At 40.8% G+C, this 16,588-nt stretch overlaps 1 protein-coding gene across 1 annotated transcript in view; it reads left to right on the forward strand.

Moving 5' to 3' along the window:
• The window catches only part of LOC311495063 (metabotropic glutamate receptor 8-like), a 121,605-nt gene that overhangs the window by 41,787 nt on the left and 63,230 nt on the right, over positions 1-16,588 (forward strand). The gene's annotated exons all lie outside the window — the stretch shown is intronic.

Consider the following 16,588-nt stretch of genomic DNA (forward strand, 5'->3'; position numbering starts at 1 on the left):
GTGGATGTCTCAGACCTCGCATCACAAGATATTCTCTGATTTCGCATTTAAGCATAACTTATCACCTAATGTCATTAATCTTGTCTTGCATTGAATCTTAAATAAAGCTAAATATATTTTGGGCTTTGAGAGAGAGAAAAAAATATGCTTTTCTTTCTTAAGCTTCCAACTGAATGAATGCACTGCACCAAAGATGTTTGCTTCCCTCTGTAATACTGAAAGAGGAAAAAGTGTAGTTAAGGTTACCAAATTTTGCAAACTTGATAAGCTTTATAACAACAGTGAATTTGCTTCAGCTTATTTCAGCTAGATATGAACCACATCTGTTTGCAAGCTGGGTAGCAAGCATAGTCATTTTGATGTCAACTGTATATGATACTGATTGAGTGTATCTCAGAGAAACTAAGCTTGAGAGGAAGAAAACAGTGTGACGGCCAACACTCATTTTGCGTACTTCTTTTGTATATATTTTCAACACCACAGGAGTTAATGTTGTAGACCTTAGGATTTCACTCCTGGCTGACAGTTACTAGGTTACTACAAAGTTGCTTTTAAAACTACAGAAGACATTCACTGTGCAGCTACAGCTACTAAGAAGCCATCACATCTTTACTTTTCAATTAGACAAACTTTGTTTTATGACAGAAGTTCCACAGAAAACTGCATATGCTTGAGTGGATTTATATCATGTGAAATGTACAATTTTTACCACCACTTATTTTCTGAAAAGTAATGTACTCCTAGAGGGCAGGAGTGTTGAAACATGTTTTCAGCAACAAAGAGTGCCGGCATCACCGTATTGATTATACGGTTGTTATATGTCTGAACTGTAATGAGCATCATGCTGCAGCTCATGTTTCATGGCTGAATTAGTTCAATATAGCAGACACACCAGTTCCTCTGCAAACAAATAAATACTAGAAAAAACAACAACAACAACAAAAAAAACATGCAAAATATAATAAAATTTGTTTTTTCATCTTCTGCCTGTCAGGCTCTCTGCTTTATCATGTTGCTGCTATAATGCCTGCATATTTACCTGGCCCTGAGACACTGCTGTAATCTGTGTGTAAATGGCAGAAGCAGGAGTAATCATGAGGAATGGCTGCGATCGAGGCGTTTAAAAGCGTCATATTAATAATGAGACTCTGTGCAAAGAGCAGCTGTGGCTCCTCTGTGGGATCAATGAGCTTTCATCTGTGTTGCTGCTGTCTATGCACACACACACACACAAATTTACACACCCACTGCAGCGTGTAGAAACGGGTCTGTATTTATATGAACACAGGCAAGGTGCCACAGATGGACCACAGTTGACTCTAATGATAAGATTCTAGTAAAGCACTTTCTGAAAACTCAACCACAGAAGATGAGGCTTTTGTGATGTATTGCTGGGAATGAGCTTCATTGTGTCACATTTAGGTTATAAATACTTCCCATCACGACTACTTAATGGTTACTCTCCACAAGAGGGTAGATGTGATACCGTGTGTGATAGATGTCGCGAAGTAATCTAAGCAGTGGTTGGGGCTGAAGTTTGAAAATAAAAACTAATCTGGGGATGTAGCGTCAGAAAGAAGTGAGCTCTGTGAACCTCTATGGGGAGGGGGGATGCAGATGAAAGGGAAGGTTTAGGAAACTAAAGGAGAGGACTCCATGGGAAGCAGTGGAGGAGGAAAGGATGAAACTGAAGGATGATGAAGGAATGTGACAGAAATGGAAATGAGAAGGAAAGGGGGGGAAACAAGGAAGACACTAAATAAAGGATGAAGTAAAATATACAAGGAAAATTGGAAGAGGAGTAAGCAATAAAGGAGTAGAACAACCGCAGGAGGAACAGATGAAGCTGTAAAGGAAAAGAAGAGGTTTAGAGAGGAAAGGAGCAAATAAGGAAGCAGTGGAGGAAAGGAAAAGAGAGAAAGAAATGAGAATGTGCAGAATGTAATGATGGGGGGATGAAACTAGGAGGCAGAAAAGCATCAAAAAGGAAGAAAATGAGAAGAAGGTGAATGAGAGGAGGAAGCACATGAGTAGAGGGCTAAAAAAAAGTTAGGGGGAAAACAAATTAAAAACGAAGTTAGGAAGTGGAAAAGGTAGTAAGAAGAGGACAGGAGGAGATGAAGTAGAAAGATAGCAGGAAAAAATAGAGAAGGGGATGAAGGGGTGGAGGAGGAAAAGAGGAGAAAGATGAAACAATGACAAAAGAAAGGCAGGAAGAACGATGGAGTGATAAAGGGAAAGTGTAAGAGAGGGGAGGATGTGTTGGAAGGAATGTGAGAAGAAACACTGGAGGACGTAAAAAAAAAGGAGCAGATTTGAATTAATCTCTGAGGTAACTTCCTGCCGTCGCTGATAAGGTTGTTTCTGCAGTCTGATGATCCAGCTGCTGAGATGTTACCAGATGTTAGTGGCGTGTGTAACCTGAGGTCTACAGAGACCCGCACTAATGGCTGCAACATAATACAGGATCACTGCCGCCACCGCCCTGTGAAGCCTGTCTCCATGACAACAGCTGCAGCTCCGACTGCAGTGTGCTGAGCGACTACGGGACAGATGGATAAAAACACTCTGATCTCCCCCCTGGGTTCAGCCCTTCAGCAGGTTCTGTGCAGGAGTTTGAGGTGCTAAAATAAAATGGGGACACTTTCAGAGAAAATGCTATGGTTAGTTTTTATTTATTATTCAGTTTTATAGAAGTGTGGAAAACACTAAACTGTTGCATGACTCCCTCTTCTTCTTGTGGCTGAAGATATTTCTTTAAGACTCTGGCGCACATGGAATACTTGTAACAACCACATCGACAGGTTTGATATTTATTTATTGATCTTCTATAAACTGCAGAAAAAACTATGACCACCTTACTGAAATCCTTAAGTCCTGCCCAGAATGAAAGCTCTTTTGAGAGAAGTGCTGAACTAATGTGATAAGAGTCTGTAATGAAAATCATAAGTAATGTGGTTACAGAAAAAACAAACCCACACAACTGTCAGATTGAATGGAAATTGGTTTCCTGAAAAAGCTTTCTGAAAATTGCTGGAAATATACAAACACAAGCACATGAGAGCTTGCTGCTGTAGGATCCTCAGGTATGCAACACAGGATGCAGTACACATTCACACTCTCCTCAACTACGTCATGAAACAAAATGTCTGCTCACACTTTAAACAGCACTGTGTGAAGGTGAAGCACTGTGTCACACGACACACTTATTAAACTTACAAAACAGTATACAAGTCATATTTACGTTACCACTAGTTTATCCTTTATCACATTCATTAAATTACCGTGTCGCTAAGTTTACAACATTTCATCATCTTTGCTCACCTGGAAATATACAAACAAAAGCACATCAGTCGTCCCCTAAGACACCAAATGTGCCTATGTGAGCTTTACTCATTGTAACAATGAATTATTGCCGTGCAAATAGACATACATCTGATTATAACTAAGCCATAATAATTCAAATTCAAACAAAAATACATGAAAATGCTGGGTTTTCGGTGTCCATCAATACATTTTAGCATGGGTTCCATCCATAAATAAAAAAAAAGTTAATTATTCATCCTCATACACTTCAGCAGAGAGCAGTTTTGCTCCCTCGTCACCTCTTTTCGATCTGATGAAAATGTGCCGCATCTGAGCTGATCATTCAGCTCATAATCAGTTAGCAACACCAAGACTGCCGCTCAGTTCCTGCACAAAAGCTCTTGTAGTTAACAACAGTTTCCTTTGGTTTGGTTTCTATTATGAACCCTGGAGGCTTGACAGACCAAGCAGTGCCACCCTGTTCTGTGCTGTTGCCAAGCCAGCTGGCAGATGACAGCAGAGTTTCCCTGATAGCAGAGTCAGTGACCTCATTGGCGGTGAGAAGCCCCCACAGATTAAAGGATCATTTGCATAAAATGACTGGAAATAAAATTGAGAATTTTTTTCGAGGAACTTCCTCTTCAGAACTGAAGTCTTCACACTTTCTTTTGGGAATATTAGAAAGTCTTCAAATAATAACTTCCTCAGCTTGCTAATCCTATTAACTACAGATAAACTCTCTTTTCTTGTCCATTTGCCTTTGAAGTCTTTGAACTTTCTCTGTGATCAGCTGCAGGGTGTTTCCTCTGAGGTCTGAACACCAGAGAGCCCCGACCCCCCGCATGCTGAGCTTGGTCACTGGCACTGCTTTCGTGTTCACGTGGTTCTTATTCCTGTCCTCAAAGATATGAAGCAGAAAATGATGACATTACACAGCTCCATCACTGCACCATCATTTACCTAGCGCCATGCTACTGACAGCGAGCCGTGAAGGGACCAGCCAGACGAGTGTCATGTTCCAGTAGCTCCGATTGTTCTAGAGTTGGGAAATGTGCTTGGATGGTACAAAGTGGAGATGGTGTATTTACGTGGCAACAAAAACCAAAAGATGGATCATGGGAGCCTTGACATTAATGTCAAACATATACAGTACATGTTAATCAGAAATAAATTCTGATTTGCTCAAAGTGTTAAGACGCTTTTAAGAGATGGACTCAGCTTGCAAGGGATAAAACTGTACTAAGGGCTACTTCCCTCCACCAAGACTCTAGAATCAAGAAATGTATTGTCACTATACTGAGAATTAGACAACAGTAAACAAAAATTTCTATAGCACTCCTGGGACATTTGAGAAAAAGTAATCAGTAAATAATTAGGAGTATTAAAGCACATATTGCAATATGAAAAGGGAGCACCAAGCCACTGCTTCCATCTCCCTGCCTTCCTGCCATGTTTCTGCATACTTTTGAAGATTTTTTGAGTTGTTGGTCTGACTTGAGGGGTGTTTTCCCTGTCAGGTAGTCATGACATGACATCACATGAACACCCACATAATCTGACCTGTAAGTCTGTTGTTGGTGCCAGACGCCAGAGGACACCTTATCAGGTTGTGTACAGCTGGTTTGGCAGTACACAAAGGACCCTCAGCTTAATAGACAGAGGCTGTCATACTGTTTTGGCTTATCAGTGGATGTTCCATTTTTAAGGGCTAGGTGAGGGATTGCGGCTTCTGGATGATCATGTTGGTTGTCAAGTTGAAATGCACTCTCTAGACACTTCTGACTTGAACCATTCCTAACTAGTTTAGAACTTCAGCAAACATCTGAATGTTGAGCTTTACCCTTCGAATGGAGAGCCACATATTCAGAATGGATTTAGGGATAGGTGGTATGTGACACACATCAATACCAGTGACAGATAAACAAATTCACTGTTAAGTATTAAGTTCCAATGTTCAGAATATCCTACTGTGGATTCTCTTAATTCATTTACTGTGATTGTCATCTCAGAAAGTTTTTTCTCAACTTCCCACTTTTGTAAAGTCAGGCCACACATGAGGAGAGCAGCAGGAACCTGAGCAATGAAGAAATTGCTTCAAGATATGTTCAAGGACCTGATGTCAGCAGAGAAAACTCTCACTGATGTCTTTTTCTGTCTATGGCTGATCACACTGTGCAGATTCAACACACAGGTTTTTGCTCTCTGTCAGGCGGTAGAGAAAGGTGTTCAAGTGAAAAGATGGAGAGACAAGAGAGGTTAGCAGAGAAAGAGAGGGGTGGGTTTGAAAAATTTGTACACTTTCCATTCTAGGGTTGATCATACCAGTGTGAGTCCTGAGAATTACAGCCTGTTGCACCACTCTTATTATTATTAATTACAGCCATAATTATTTGGCTTATTATTCCTGTGAGGCTGACAGCTCCACAGTCACTCTGCTGGGCCGCAAATCACAGTGAGATACTTTTAGTCACTGGTTTACTGAGGCCAAAAAAATAAAAACATTCTATAACGTGATGAAAATGTATATGTAATTTTGCACTCGTTTTGTTAATCTCATTGTTCTGCATAGGCAGATTGCAGATCACAGTTACCAAGACAAGACTATACATAGTTTGATTTAGACATTTTTGACATATTTTGTTGACTAATATTCATAAGAGTCCTGTAACTTACATCAAAACCACAAAAAACAAGGGAATTAACAAAAAACAGCCACAAGGCATAACCACTGACCCAGACATATAAGTGAACAGTAGTCGTTCAACTGAAAATCCTAACCTAAGCTCAAGAAAAAAAAATGCACAGATTGAGCATAAATAGAATAGAACAGAATAGAATAGAATCAAATAGAATAGTTTATTTGCCATTTGCACTGATAAAAAACAAATACTTAAATTAGAAAGTGCACTTATAGGCAGAGAATAATATATATACAATACATATAACAGACAAAATCTGCATAATACTGTATAGGCACAAAGTCAGGTTCAAACATGATCTTGGGGTCAACTCACTGAGGTTGTGCAGTGTACACAGTTCAGAGTTGCCCATATTACACATTATTAGGATGAGATATGGGATATGAAAAAGTATTGCACATTGTTTATTGTAGCTTATCTTTTAGCTGTGTTGTAAGGGGAGTTGTGACACGGGGCAGCTGCTTCCCTCCTTAATATCCTGTGCCACTATTGACAGTGGCTGGGAAGAAGCTCTTGTGGAGACGGGCTCCGTGGGCACTGATGCTCACCAGCCTGAGGTGCCTCAGGTTGTAGCAAACAAAGTGCGACAATGTAATGCATAGACACAAGAATTAAAGTTAATCTAAATGGCTGACTTATGAGGCCAAAAAGCTCAAAATGTAGTGATGCATTACTTTGTTAAACAACATGTCGCGGTCAAGAGGTAAAGCCCACATTCTCCTATTAGACTGTTTCATAAGATAATTATTGATATGTAGTAGTGTGGGTGAAATTAAATAATTAGTTATTAATTGGTTTAATAATAATAATAGTACTCAGTGATTTAAGTGGGCCCATACTTTCCTGTACGCAGCACTGCCACTGCTCAAAGTATATCCTCCATCAAAATAGGACTTGTTGTACCCAGTCGTACCAGTGAATCTCACAACCAGTTTGAACCCTGTCCTGTTATTTAAACTGCATTACCCAGGAGGCACCATGTGTCTCTTGTCCTTTCTTCTTCTCATTGGCGTTACACAACGCTGTTTTTTTCTTCTTGCAAAAGTGAAACGTCACACTGTCAATTTGTGCACCTCCTTTTCTTTTCTCTATCTAGATTTAGTACCCTTTCTTTCTACCTTTAGGATTATCTCTCAGAGGGACAAATAATGATAACGCAACTCCAAGGTGATATTGCTAATACTAATTATTCAATGAGACCATAATAAGGCGTAGTGAAACTTTTGACAAGTAAAAGTGAAAAGATTTTCCTCTTCAGTTTTGCTGAAGATGCCACCATAGAGTTCAGTGCAGAAGGAAAACAGTTGTTTACAGTTGTTTCACCACCATTTTGTCAAATGAAGAGCCACTCTGCCAGGGGAATCCAGATGTGGGAAATGAGGGGCGTGTTCCTGTTTGAACCACAGACTGTATTTGAATATGGACAATACGTGCCCACTTCCTTGCATTAGTCATACACTGACGCTAGTTGCCCAGGAGATACGCGCAGCGCCTCTTGTGAGTTTGGAGCCAGAGTCTGTGCAGTACGGTCTGAAAGTGGAGCCATGCAGATCAATGACTCGCCCACACTTCCTCCAGACTCACTCATGTTTCGTTTATTTAATACTGCGCTCTGCTCTACTCTGCTCTGGATTATACACTGTACTTATTTATTTATTTATTTTTTCCAACTCTCACCGTCCTATGGGGGCACTTTATGTAGCAGTTGGCATGGCAACTTGTAGTCATCATTTTGACACATCCTGTTTCTGGAACGTCATATAACCAGCTTATAACTTGAGTATGCATCAGTATTATATTAACTACCTAAAATGAGAAATCATTCTTGAACAAAATTTATTTGACATGTAATTTAGTATTTTATTTTGGCCCAAGTCCCATCAACTAACATGGAGGAGGTGGAGCTTATGACCTATACTACAGCCAGTCACCAGGGGGAGCTCTGTCTGCTTTGGCTTCACTTTTGAGGAGCGATTCCGTAGTCTGTGTTTATTTACAGTCTATGGTCTGACAGAGACATCGCCCACTGCCTCCAAGAGAGAGTATACTTCATGTATATATAACAGATTCATTATTGCAACCATTGTGTAAAGATATAGATTTAGCTTTTTTTTCTTCCAACATAATGTAAATCATCGTTTCCAGTCAAATACAGTGCTCTGTGTTTTTGTGTGAAGCAGATTAAATAGAGGAAGTGATGATTTTGTATTTTTCGCTGACGTTCTGTTGGATCAGCTGCCATGGAAAAACTCTCCTGTCTTTTCTCCTCAGAAGTGTAAAATCCTGCTGGAGATAATCTGCTTTTCTTTCACCACTTTCTCTCAGTTCCTCATCCTCTTCCTCCTTTTTCCCTCTGTATTTCTTTATCCCTTAAACTCTTTTTCTTTCTCCCTCTAGCGAAGACATACTTTCTGTTTACGTTCACCTGTCTCCTTGAAGTGTTTTGCTTTGCTTTCACTGCCGTTTTATGTCATCCATAGATTTACAACATTTTCCATATTTTCTTGTTATAGCCCATTTATTTCTATTCATTTCTCCTGGTCTCCAGGACTTTTCCCATCTTCCTGCTCGGCATACAGTTGGAGGAGTGAATGAATGTTTTATGGTGAGGGATTTCTCCACCTATCCTGCAAGTGAGAACAAGAGAGCAGAGCAAAGTGACTCATCTGTAGTCAGCAGCTCACCTTTCCTCAAACGCATAAAACACCATATTAGTGGTAGCTGGTCGAACACTGTGAGGTGAGGAGCAAGTGAGAGGTAGTGGTAGACACTGAAAAGAAAAAGAAAGGGTTAAATACTGTGAAAACCTCCAACTTGCGACCAGTCCACCTCCATCCACCTAGTCCACATATTATTAAAGGCAGACTGGTCAAAGTAACAGCAATATATAGGATAACTAGAAGCAGGGGTCACCTCCTCACACACTGCAGGTGTAAAATGCAGGGGGTAGCATTGTGGGGTTGTTAATAAATAAATAACAGGAAATTATAACTAAGGATAATCTGCAGTGTCTTCGTGGTGAACAGTTAAAGCAACAAAAGTGAAACAAGGCTCCCATTGTGAGGCCTCTTCTGTCTTTCGCTATCTCAATATAAGAAATTAGCTGCCTTCACTGAATACCTCATCAGCTGCAAGAAACCCCGAGTGCTTTAATTATGCAGAGCTTGTTAACAATGATGAGGGTGCAGCGAAAGACAAGTAGGAACAAAAGTTTCTATTTCTCTGTCTCTGTTTTAGAGAAACACAGAAAGGTGTTTTACCAAAGACCTGTCGGCAACCTTTTGTTGGTTTAAAAATCAAATACCCCCGTTTGCAGAATTTATTAATTGTCTATCTATAAATGCCTTCGAGCTACCAACGGATTACACATACAGATGTAAGAATCAATGTAAGAATGCTTGAGTTTGGTCCTAACTGCTGGTTTTTGCGGAGCATTTAATTCTGACACATTTGGAGGTGTTTTTTTCCCCCTTTTGAACAGATTTCCCCTGTTACTAATATTTAAGTTAAACCAGGCTGACCATGTTTTGGACCAATCTCTCTCAGGTCCAACGAACCTAAACTGATCCAAAACCTGAATCTCACTTGTTTGTTAGGCCGCACGCAAACAACAGCAAAGAACTTTGGCTTCTGGCTGACAAATTCTGCCTTATGACAGCATACAGTATGTGCTAATGAAAGTGAATCTTAAATATTAACAGTTGGACCACAGTCAGCATTTTCTTCCAAGTCAATGCTTTTTTTGTTTCTTTACTTATGGCTTGAATCGGGACCAGAGTAACCAATTTCGTTCCTTCCCATGTACCAACATGTGTCGTAATGACAATAAAGAATCCTTGAATCCTTGAAAAAAAACATGTGATCTCTGTAGCTGAATTTAATGACTGAACTAGGCTAGCAGTAGTGCTTTGCTTCTAGTCTTTGTGCTAAACCAGCTAATCCAGGTCCTACCAATGTAGTGAATACATTCAAATGTTTTAGATGGATATGTAGGTGATGTTGTGAAACTCAAAATGCTATCGAATGGTTGCAATTATGAAACTTCAGTTTGTTTCACTTGTTTTTGTGTGAAGGTTCTCAGTCATCCAAATTCAGTTGTTTTTCAGTATTGGAGGAAATACAGCTGACACATTATGATGTCAAGCAAAGAAGCCTGAGATGTCATCTAGTTACATTTCATGACCTTTCAACAAGAATAAGAATAAGAAAAACCCTTATTTGTCCCACAATGGGGAAATTGCAGTTTGCAACAGCATGCAGAAATGACGGAGATATAATAAATAATAAATAATAGATATATTGCACATACTAGGAGTGCTCGTTGTGGAGCCTAACAGCAACAGGAAGGAAAGACCTTCTGCATCTTTCCTTCACACATCGAGGGTGAAGCAGTCTGTCACTGAAGCTGCTCCTCAGTCCTGTCAGGTCACCATGCAGGGGGTGGGACTCCAGCATGGAGGACAGTTTAGCCAGAACTCTCCTGTCACCCACCTCCCTCACTGAGTCCAAGGGGCAGCCCAGGACAGAGCTGGACTTCCTGATGACCTTATCCAGCTTTTTCCTCTCCCTCTCTGCTATGCCACTGCTCCAGCAGACCACTCCATACATGGCTGAGGACACTACAGAGTCATAGAAGGTCTTCAGGAGTGCCCCTTTCACTCCAAAAGAAAACTGTGTTGTGAATATATATGAATATAGGATATAGGAAAACTGTCTGCCTGGGTTTTATTTCTTTAAGTAAATCACAATGGTCTTTGAGCGGCACTAAGCCCACAAGGCAGCAACGGCGCTCTTCAGGACAGAATACATTTTGATAGAGCATTTAAACATGAGGAGGAGAGCAGTGTTATTGAAATGGCTGATTTGTAGCAAAAGAAAACAGTACCTCTGGAGGAGCTGAGTAGAGGGGATTGGCTGGCTGTACGTGGCTCTGCGGACAGTTATTAAACCAGTGCCACAAGAGCTTCTGTGAGGTGGAGCATTTCAGAATAAGCCACTGGTGCTGCTGCCACAGTTCCAGTTAGACAGAAATTAATTAATTAATTAATTAATTAATTAATCTTCTGTAACCGCTTGTTCCTGTTAAGGGTCGCGGGGTCTGCTGGAGCCTATCCCAGCTGTCATTGGGCGAGAGACGGGGTACACCCTGGACAGGTCACCAGTCTATCTCAGGGCTAACACAGAGAGACAGACAACCATTCACACTCACATTCACATTGTTGCTAGTTCTGAGAAATTTGTTCATTTTTCTTGTTTCCTGTAGTTAGTGATAATGTAGATGCACAGGCTTTATCATTAACTTGCAGAATAAGTTCCCAGTTCCAAGCTTGGGCTTCTCAAAAAAAGTTGACAGCGTTGTGGAAAATCTGAGAAGACTCCTTGTTCCAGCTCGTCTCGTTTTAAAAAACCTTTGAGTCCGGCGAATCCTGCTCCGTCAGCAGGCAGTTTCTCCTCGTGTTTCAACAGAACAGAGATTAATGATTTTTTTCTCCCTGTGACGGACACACAGAGCAACCTTGAAAAGTATCACACAGGTCCTGACTGAGTTGCAGTGATGAGCTGTTGCGGTGGATTTCATCACCTGCTACAGCTGAGAGAGGACAGACTCGCCCCGTCCCATCCTGACGCTTCATCCATCAGCCCCAGTATTTCAAAGAATAAAAAGATAGTTGGAGTTTGTCTATGTGGGAGTAAATCATATCATTAACCTGAACCTAACCCTAAAACTAAACAGCTATACTAGTGTTTTCCCCGGTTTTATTCCATTACACATAAATCATGTATAATATACATCACATGACATTCATTTTCCTCCTCTGTACAGGGATTGGTTTCAGCAAATTTCTGAAATTTCTTCAGATTAAGACTTTAAGATGATTTTCTGTAATTAATCAAACAGATGCAAATTTTGCAAGCTGTATGACACTTTCTTGCAGTTCGTTCCTATTTTACTCTATATCTTTGGCTTGTTATACTTATGATGCTGGATTCATGTAGTACAACAGGATTAGTGGGTTTTATCTGTACAAACCTGTGGGCCTGTAAACAATATCTGTACTGATATACTGCATATACATAGATGAGACAAAACAGTATGTGGCAAATGCACTGTTGTTCCATTGAGTGATGCCAGTTCAACTCAGAACACACAATACACAATTTCATTTGTTAATTTCTGATTGTTTTGGTGTATTTATTAGTTCAGTAGGTGAACTAGCTACATGGACCAAGGAGATGAAAATGCTCTGAATTGACAACAGCTACAAAGCTTTTCTGGAGATCCATCATCCAGTACAGTGATTGTGAATTTTCTCTTCATGTGCTACAGCACGTTGCTCAGCAGCGCAATCCACCTTTTTCCAAAGCAAGATATGAAATTGTAGCACAAAATGAGGGAGGCCATGCACCGCTTAAACCGAGTACATCAGTTGAGTAGGTGGTCCTTCAGTGTGACCCAGGACAAAATGTGTTCACACTGCTGAAAGAATGTGGGCAAATGCGGCCCAGGTGATCTCCAAATGTTGCCTCAACAATCAGATCTCAGTGAGTCCTTAAATGTGCTTTGGGTGTGTTCACAACTGTTCTGAACCCGGACACTTTTGATCAGATCACCTGAGGCACATTTTAATGTCAGCTGTGAACAGAGCCTAAGTTCCAGTTGAGGAATTTGAGTTTGGTTTGACTGAGTTAAGCCACTAAAGTGTTTTCTTTGGTTTCCTAATATTTCATTAGCTAACAGCTTTTAATAGTCTATACAGTTTTCAATGATTCAGTGGGTGACAACATCCCAGCAGATGAGTGTGAATGTGAAACACACTTCTCTCCTCCGCAAATGCATTTCAAGACACGGTGCTCATTTTGTGAAATTTTGGCTGAAGTGTCTGCTTCTGGCAGTAATCAGAAGGTATGCATAATATTTTAAGCCGTTTCTTACTCTATGTGGGCATCTGGGGGCCAGCCAAAGCTTTTACCAAAAGTTCTGCTTCTATTAACAGCAAGTCTGCAGACTGAAAAGGGATCTTTTTGCACTGTAGCTGAAAGTGTCCCCATTTCCTGCTGTGTGGGTATATTTAGAAACATGTTCTTGTCCAGACTTGCTCGATTTGATAGTATCTGATCCATTGCTAAGTAAAAAAAAAAGTGGGCAATAAAAGTTCTTCTACTGGCATATGATTAATATTGCTCATTTTGAACTCACCCTTCTCTTGTATGGCCTTTGAATATCAGGAACTGATGCGCAAAGGCCAAAAGTATATACTGATATTCAGTTTACAGAACATCAGTAAATGTTAGTATATCAAGACTTTTGAGCTATATTGGAGATTCATGACAAACTCGCTATGAAATCTTGTTCAGATGGACAAGTAGCACAACAACACTCATTCCCGGTGACATTCAGGGTGACTTGGTCAGATATCTCAGAACACATTAACAATCTGGAGCTGTCCATGGTCCTGAATGTTGTCAGGGGTATAATACATTCTTGTTTCACAAAAAGTTGGAATGCTCTGTAAGATTACTGAGAATTCGACATAGACGGGGTTGTATAATCCAATGTGGAAACTATCCACAGCATTACATTATATGGTTTTGTCTAGTAAACCAGGATTGACTTTAGTCAAGGATGTATATTTAGCATACACTTTATCTGCTGCACTCTATCAATGCACAAGCAATTTAATCATTTTGAGAATTTTCCTCATGTGGAGGAATTCCAGTGAGATGACCTCGTCACTTGCAGACGTCATGCCCAACAACTACATCTCAGAAAGTGGCAGCACCGCCTAGCGAGGTGCAGTGTCTTACATCAGTGGTTCCCAACCTTTTCACAGCCCCGTACCCCTTCAGACATTTGACCTCCAGCCATGTACCCCCTACTCTCACGCACTTGTAGCAGCTAGAAAAAGAAATGTCTGTGAACCTGACTGGTGGTAGCAGTTGAGGTCTCTGGAAGAGCAATCTATTCGTTTTAGCTATTTATTTAGTATAGCTATATCATCAGGAGATCTGCACCTGCCCACCAATCACAGACATTTCAGGGAATCGGTGTCTTTCTTATTTAGGTGACCTAGCGCTAGCCACATTAGCAGCAAACTGATACATGGCTTCAAAGTCAGTTATCCTACAATCCAGCTATTAACATAATTGACTCACATGAAAAACAGTCTTTTGATTTTTCATTTAGGTGGAGAATCAGAAAATGAGAAAATATGGCTGCTTGATTATGGCAAAAATCATAATCAACGATTATTAAAGATGATTATTCATTGATTTCGGCACAAGCATTCATTGAACTTTTAACTCTGGTATTTCTTTTAATAAGAACTGAAAAATACAAATAAATAAGAGAAAATTATATTAATAAAGTTAATTAAATAATATTTAAAAATAAAAAATAAACACTATCTCAGACTTTGGCAGGTCCAGAGTGGAGAATTTTTTTTCCAACAATTTATTTTTAATACAAGATTCGCAAGCAACAGTACCTCAACCAATGAGGTGAGAGGGATTTCCGCTGTCAGCTCATTGGTCACAGAGCAGGAGACGGCCTGGGAATAAGTTTACCGTACATGTTCATAAAGCGCCTCATTATTGCTTAAATCCACTGACATTTTAGCACGGGACAAAGTGCGTCCCGTGACAGCTCAATAGGAGACACGTACTTTTGTTTGTAAATACGGGACGATTCCGTTTTTCAAAGGACGGTTGGCAGCCTAAGTAGCGTGACATATCTTGCACAATATTTTCGTTTGTTCCGAGTCAGACTCCTCGAAACCGAAGTGTTTCCACGCCACAGAATTGGCTTTACCTTTCTTCCCGACCAAAGGCTGCCTTTCTGACATCTTCTATCGTCTTCTTCTACACCTTTTTTTCCGACGGGGGCAGAGCGGAGCGGAGCGCACAGGTGGAGATGGAAGGGTTCGCTGCATTTACCAAGACACGGCGTGCGGCAGAAAGATCGTTTTATTGCGATTATCATATTATCGAGGGAAGCCAAAATCAAAATCAAAATCGAAATTCAATTAATCACCCAGCCCTATGAGAAAACAACCCGTTATCCGTTTTTTCAGTTTCAAAATGTAATCAGGCTGAGTTCAGAATCAACTCTTTCGCGTACCCCCTTACGTCACTCTGCGTACCCCTGGGGGTACGCGTACCACAGGTTGGGAACCACTGTCTTACATCATAGTCTTGCATCTTCATCGTGCAGATGACTCATTAGCTTTCTGATGCATTTGTAACTAAAATGGAGTGCATGTTTGCATAGGACGCTCCAAGGAAATAAGGTTAGGAACCACTGCAGGGGATTTGGCAGCAGCGTGATGATGGCTTGAACTTTGCCCCAGATGAGAATAATAATGTTCCCAGGCGACATTGTGATGGGCTTGCATCCGCCTAGGAAGGAGCAGCTGTTCTTCTGGCACCCACTTGTTTGACATTACCCAAATCTCACACCATTTGATGATGCCCCTCTGGTCCTGAGAAAAATAAAAATAGTCTTATCTGTAGGTATATGGCTCAGGAGAGAGCTCAGGATCTCTTGTTATCAAACTCTAGTGTCCCCGACAGAGAGAACTGAGACTGAACATGCAATGAGGTTAAGATCTCTAATAAGAAGAGGTCCATCATCTTCTGGAGAGGTGCTAGGCCAGCAGCTGCCAGCCTGCCTGCTTTACCTGAGGTAAGCTTTGTTTTATAAAGGTCATTTACCTCTAGTTTGCTCGGTGGAAGTACCACATCAGTGTTCAATTCAATTCAATTTTATTTATATAACGTCAATAACAATACAAATCGTCTCAAGACGCTTTACAAAAACCCGGCCTGAAACCCCCAGAGCAAGCCTGAAGGCAACGGTGGCAAGGAAAAACTCCCTTTTAACAGGAAGAAACCTCGAGCAGAACCCAGCTCATATGGAGGGACCCATCTGCCTAAGGCCAGCCGGGTACAGACAGAAGAAAGAGAGAAGAGAACAGCAAAGAGAGAAGAGAAGAGAACAGCAAGATAAACATACATCTGTCATAGATACACATATCTGACTAAAGTGTACATGTGGGATCTTATGATACAAACTGATGATGTTACATGACAGTTTGAAAATGTAAGAGGAATCATAGGCAGGTTGGAGAATTGTTCATTCAGGTAGGAGTGGATAACTGCAGGATTCCATGAAGACTGGGCAGGCTGATGAGACCACGACAACAGATGTAGTATAGAGCTCCACGGGAAACACACCACTCCAGGCCAGAGATACTCACAAGAAGAGGGGGGAAGAGGGGGGAAGGGGGGGAAGGGGGGTGGGACACACACAGCAGTAAACATTCTACATAGTAATAGCACAGAATTGTATGACTAGTAGTATATAGGAAATTAGAGGGCAAGAGCTCTGTGCCAGAGAAAAGAAAGTGGAGGATGCGAGAGAGGAGAGAGAAGAAAGAAGGAGGACATGTGTTTGGTGCATCGTCCCCCAGCAGCCTAGGCCTATAGCAGCATAACTAAGGGATGGTTTAGTCCAGCCCTAACTATAAGCCTGATCAAAAAGGAAAGTCTTAAGCCTGACCTTAAAAATAGAGAGAGTGTCTGCC

Source organism: Chelon labrosus (genome assembly GCF_963514085.1).
Source record: "Chelon labrosus genome assembly, chromosome: 11".
Classification (NCBI taxonomy): Eukaryota; Metazoa; Chordata; class Actinopteri; order Mugiliformes; family Mugilidae; genus Chelon; species Chelon labrosus.